This window comes from Mastomys coucha, unplaced genomic scaffold (assembly GCF_008632895.1).
Source record: "Mastomys coucha isolate ucsf_1 unplaced genomic scaffold, UCSF_Mcou_1 pScaffold21, whole genome shotgun sequence".
Lineage (NCBI taxonomy): Eukaryota > Metazoa > Chordata > Mammalia > Rodentia > Muridae > Mastomys > Mastomys coucha.
Window position 1 is genome coordinate 92160826 of NW_022196904.1, and position 6771 is coordinate 92167596.

Consider the following 6771-nt stretch of genomic DNA (forward strand, 5'->3'; position numbering starts at 1 on the left):
CAAAAAGGGATGGAGATCCACATGTGTGCTGCCTCCAACCCAGGAATGCCAATGAGGATGAAGGTTGAAGGATGGACATTAGTTTTATTGTATGTTAACATGATGAGTGTCAAAAGTTTGTGGATGTTACCTTGATTGAAAGAGACAGTATTAATTTATGAAATATTTAAAAGGAGGAAGTCAATACACAGGTGACTCTACTCCATAGATCTACTGGAATTCTTGTAAATTCTACTAATTATTTCAACTTATATGGAATTAACTAAAGTTGTAGTCATTCTGTTCTTAAAACAGCATCACCTAAATTCAGATTTAGATTTGCTAACAGTGAAGTCTGCAAAAATCATGTTACTTATTTATTGAGATACATTTAATTCTTGTATCTACCATACAATAAAGAACCTTAATGCCTTTTATCTATATGTTGACATTTATATTTTTATTCTTATATTATTTTGCATTACTATTTTGCTTTTTAAAAAGTGAAAGCAACTGGAAATTAGTATGTGAGAATTATGGATATGGGAGAATAAGCATTATTCAAAGAAGAGTGATAAGTGAGACCTAAAAGGAGATGCTTCATGTAGAATGTATGATTTTTAGATCTTAGTAATTATTTTAGTAAATACTGGTTGATATCTTACTTACACTTTTGGCACAGGAAAGCCAATACTTAGGAAAATGTTTCCATACCATGAAATGATTGGAAGGAGATTTATTTACATCTGCCTGATCATCATTAATGTAATATCAAAACTTGGATGAGGACAGAGGTAGAAGATGATTAAAGCAGAACATTATTCTTGGCCCTTCGCTGGCTGCAGAATTGATGTTCACTCTTTAGTTTATATGGCAATTATTGGATAAATTTTATTGTAATCGGTAGTCTCTGCTCCCATAATTTCCTTTTATGTATAAGATTAGAAAGGTGATTTGCTCCCCTTTATGTTGATTCTACAATATTCTATTTCATTCAAGCTATTCTGATTTTCCCTTTGCTTTGAAAATTACTCCTGTATCCTTTGACACTATGGTTAGCTTCATATTGACATTTGCTTATTACACTATTTTTATTTTTAGATCATAAGGATACTATTTAAGTTGCTGTATATAGTTACTTCTTTTATTTTAATAAATGTAATAGCAAGTGTCCTAACCATTTTAGAATTTATTATGATAGATATCTATGCATTATAGAGTCCTTACATTATGAAAACCATCCCTTAAGCCATTACTCAACAGTGTTTGAACCAGTGTTCATAGAAGACTGAACATTAATAATGAATTAAAATGATAGTATTTTAGACTTTTACTTTGTTTTGGCAGTTTCCCAACCATATACTTTACTTAATTACTTACAGAGACAGCAGGGATGTATATGCTTTTGAGTTTGGAAAGCTAGACACATGCATCTAAGAAGCCTCAGAAAGTCTGAGGGCATGGCATTTGTGAATCACAGCAAGCACTGAGCAGAAGAAGAATCTAAGAAAATCAAATTGTTTAAAAATTATGTGATGATATAACAGTTAACATGTTCAAATCTTTCAGTAGAAGTAATGAGTCAGATTTTCTTCTGTGAACAATGCATATATTATGAAGTGTAAATTTCATTTATGTATTTACCTGAATATAGACTAAGTCAGTTGCATACATTTAAACAGCTTACAGAAAACAAGTCCTCTTTGTAGACCAGGTATGGATTTCAGAATCTTCTGCCAAATCCAACTGCTAAATTACCCTAATTATGTGTCACTATACAGATGGCGCTATTAACAGAAATGATGGGTATCCCTATGTACATCATGAAGATGAGCCCTTGCCACTGCTTTTGATGAATAATTACTGATATCCTGAGTTTTGAATGCCACAAAGAAGCAAGTCTAACACTTAGATCTTCTTTCTAATAAAGCCTTTTCCAATGTACCCACTCAACCAGTCATGACCATTTACGACAACTAACATGCACAATGTAATGATACTTTCAGTCTTACTGGTACTTTGCCCTGTGATTGAGTTCATGTGTGCAATTCAGAACAATGTATTTTTATTTATTTTCTTCATTTTTATTAAAATTAGGTCTTGTATATTTTATTCTACATTTTAGTGCTTTTAGTATGTTTTATTGAAAAATTTCTGCTCTTTTTCTGATCAAGGTTTTCTCTCCCTCAACTTCTCCCATATCCTTCTTACTTCCCTAACTTTACTATCTCCCTTTCTTTCTCTAGAAATAAACCAGATAAACAAAAAACCCAAACAAGCTATAATAGAGAAAAAGAAAAAGAAAATAGAAAAATACAAGAAGCACACATACAGACACATCGGGTATTTTTAAATTTTCTCTTTCTTGCCTTTATAAAATGTAAAAACATTTATTTTCAGTACATAGTAAGTAAGCTATGAAGGAAAAAAATCCACACTGTAGTGATTGCAAGTGTGCAATAACTACACTTAAAGTGAGTTCAACCCTCCATTTAATTATGAAATTAAAAATGAGAAGTCACAGGATGCCAAGATGAATGCTAAATATAATTAACAAAAATATGAAATTTTATAATAAATATGAGGTTAGGATTAAAAATCAATGCTTAGGAAAATTGATACATCTTTTAAAAGAAAATAATAGGTTAATTATTATTAAAATAGTATTTTGTTAGAGTAATGAAATGAATTGAAACTCTATGAGTTATATATGTATTCATAAAGCTATGTGCAGGGACTTCTTACCATAACAATATTTATAATAAATGATATTGAATTATTCCAAACATTCAACTATAAAGTGGTCAGATATAATTAATTTTTTATATTATCTAGTACATGCTTCTATAAACTAATATAAAATCATATAAAATGAACATTAGTTTCCAATTGCATTGGGGTACAAATATAAAACTTTAAAATAAAATACAAGCACATTTATAATAGTACTTTATAAACAAAGAAACATAATTTAAATGAGACTCAAGAGGAATGTAGACTAGATATAACTTAAACTTGATTACTATGCTTGATTTTTAAACCACAAAAACATATTCATTGCTTTCTTGTTTCCAGATAGTGTTCATCAGAAATGACCACAAACCAAGCTAATTCATTTAAATATTTCAAAATATTAAGAAACAGTGATCATTTGAAATATACTTCTTTCTACTTCTTGTACTAATTGGCTAGTTTTCTATCTATGAAATCAATGACAGGCAGTTGCTCTTGGTGGGATTACTACACATGAAATAGTTTAGTAACTTCTAAGCAGAGTTGAAGACTATTTACATATCACCTTTATGCATTTTTACAGCTTTCTTGAACTATCATTAACACTTGTCCTTGTGGCCCTTGTGATATGACACTTACCTGCCTCCTCTCTTTTATTGTATTGTGTTTTATGTTTGGTCAATACTTTGTTATTTAATGTGTTGTAGGTAATTATTGGTTAAAAATTATCCTTTTCCATTTCTAATGAATCAATAGGGAGAAAAGAAGAAAATTGGCAGGTGACAGAGTACATCATTTTAATATAATGTTAAGATAGGAGTGACTTATGATTACAAACAATAAACCTTCTGAAAGAATCCTCAAACAATATTACCCTAACAATTTCTTGGTTACAGCACTAAATTTTAAGATATAGTGAAGTATTTTTTTCTCCAACAAAGTTAAATTCTATAACTACTGTTTTATGACTTCCTGATGAAAAAAGTTGGGGACATAGAAGAAATTTAGATATGCTTTTGGAGAAAAATAAAGGTCAGTGATGTATAATGTTGGTATATCTTTCATCCTTGACCCATCTTTTAACAAAAAATGATGTAAAACAATATAGTGCTATCATTATTCTATTTCATTCTCAGCTCTAATATTTGCTGGTTAGTAATCCTACTTATGACATAGATAACTCTAGGAAATGACATTTATAAATTCTAATACAAATAGAAATGTCAATTCAAAAACCTGGAAAATTATATTATTGAAATGTCACATTATAAAAAATCATAGTTACCATTTTTCAAAGCTGTTGTAACCATAAGGCTGCAAACTTGGGATTTGAAAGCAAATAGTTACAAACTTTAACTCTACGTTATACCTAAAACAATGTAGAGCAAGATTAGCAAAAAAAAACGACATAATGGATGCCAGACTGCTTTGAAGGAAGAAACATTGTTCAAACAACATAGCTATGTGAGGTTTGCTCAACAAATATGCTGACACAACTCATCCCCATCGTTCATTAGTCTTCAGCCCACTGGGGTGCACAAAGAGGCCAGATACCATTCATTTTTTAAAAAAGTTTAGCCTCCTCTCAGCATTTATCAAAGAGATTTAAAAAAAACTACTATTGCTTGTATGGTGATTGTATTCTAGGTAGAAACTATAAACTACAAAGAACTCACACAGTCTAAAGAAATTTTATAGAAGCCTGTTTAAGCAACTGGCTCCTCTATTTAGAGTCCTCCTCCAGCTAGAAGTCTACCTAAGTCATGGCATAATGAGAGTTACTGTGAAGTCCTTACCTCACTAGGTGTTTTGTGTGGGCCAAGGTGAGTCCTTGAGCAAGCCCTGTTCTCTCATGACTTATAGCTTTCCATTTAGACATATTATGGACAGCTTCCAGGTCCTTCTGACTCTCATTGGCAGGGAAGGAGAATGACTTCTCCATGGGATCAGAAAAAGAAACCACGGGGAGTTTAAAATTTGGGATCAAAACACTACTATAGATACTTAAAGGAACAGTATCTCAATAACAGCTGAATCAAAAAACTTAGAGGCTAGGGAGATTTCAACTCTCTGGAGCCTGATTCCCAGTAGGATTACATAAATCTCAGAAGAATTTTTTAAAGTATTCATACATGTATGTATTGAACACAGCCCCCTGATATTTCCCTGTCCTCATCTTTCTCCCCTTTCCATTATTTGCCTCCTAGGCTGTTCTGCTCCTACTTTGGTATTATACATATGTTTATATCTATCTATATCTCTATGTCTCTATGTCTCTATGTCTCTATGTCTCTATGTCTCTATGTCTCTATCTATCTATCTATCTATCTATCTGATACATATACATGTAATATATACATATCACACATATGTATATATTATATTACATTATGTATATAAAATGTATAAACTACCAATGAGAAAAAAGTTTAATATTTGCCTTTCTGGGATTGGCTTGATTCAGTCATATGGTTATCTCTAGATGATTTTATGTTCTTGCAATGGGCATATTCTCAGGAAAATTGTGCCTGAGTCATATGAAAATTATATATATCTATTTATAGGTTTTTTTTGATAAATATACTATTGACATCCATAGTGGATTGACTAGTTTATATTCTGACCAGAAGTATAAAAGGCTTCCCTTTATCCATATCCTGGCCACCAATTTTTGTTTGTGTCTTAATGCCTGCAATTATGATTAACAATGGATGGAAACACAAGGTAGTTTCATTTTCATTTCTCTGATGTCTAGATTCAAATTTTAATATTTAATATGTTGCTTTTGTAATTCATCATAACCAATTGCATAGAAAGTTGTTGAGTCATATTAAATAATAAATTGGTGAGAATTGTATTACATCTAAACATTAATGTGAATATACCTCCTGTTTAGTGAACCAGTCCCGTTTGGTCTATCAGCTGATGCTTTTACTGGATCCTCAGATTTCTGGGGGTTTTGTTAAATATATATTCTTGAAAAATCTCTGTGCCAATCTCAGCAATTTAGTGTGCTGAAATTTTGAAATTTCATAATTTTTTATGATACTTATACTCTTCTTATATTATAAGAGGATATTCTATATAAATAAAACACATCATTGGTATTGTTATCCTTGTCATTTGTACTAAAATTGTTGCTATTCCCTAAAATGTATTTATAACTCCAAATATATGTGAGATATTTAGAAATGATGGCACATTTTCTATTTATGAAACTTTGTGTGTGTTTTATGATGCTAGTGTATGTATGCTTGAACATTAAGCTGTGTGTGCAGTTCAATAGACAACTCTTGGAAATCTGTTTTCTCTTTCTACTATTTAGGTCCCTAGGGAACTCAGGCAATCAAGCTTTACAAACACCTTTCCCTACTGAGCCATCTCTCTGTCTCTTGATGGCCTATTCAAAATAATAGTGACCACACTGAGAGCGCAACAGCCTATCATGACTATTTCCAGAAGCTTAGAAAGTAAGACTCTGAGTTCTGTTTTAGATTTTATAACTTAATTATAATGCATTTTGACACTTTATTCAGTTAGTTTCTTTCTTCTGTTTCCTTTGGCACACATCCCACTGCCAAAAATGCTGTGGTACATTTCCAAGAGTATTGTTAAAGACTCAGAAGATTTCCATGTACCTACTGGAGAGAAGTATGTTAGACAAACCACATACAGAATGAGTAAGGTACTTCTGGTTACAAATTAGCTTGTGACTATAATTCCAGCACTTGGCAGCTTGAGGTGGAAAAAGTTTGGAAAGACGGGAGGAAAATTAATAACTGAATAAAGTTTCTCGTGTCAAAACAAAAGGAAGTTTATCTGTGAGTGTAGGTCCTGTCTGGGATGTGCTGAAGTAGGTCTGTAGTATGAGAACAAGACATGGAGAGCAATATGTCTTCTTCTTCTTCTTTTTAATTGGATATTTTCTTTATTTACATTTCAAATGTTATCCCATTTCCTGGTCGTCTCCCGAAGCCAGAAACCTTCTATCCCATCCCTGTTCCTCTTGCTTCTATGAGGGTGTTTCTCCACCCACCTACCTACTCCTACTACCCAATC

The 6771-nt window shown here is 31.8% G+C and overlaps 1 pseudogene; it reads left to right on the forward strand.

The window, feature by feature from the left end:
• LOC116101314 overlaps positions 1-1832 on the forward strand; it is a 12772-nt pseudogene extending 10940 nt beyond the window's left edge.
• Positions 1833-6771: the final 4939 nt, after the last annotated feature.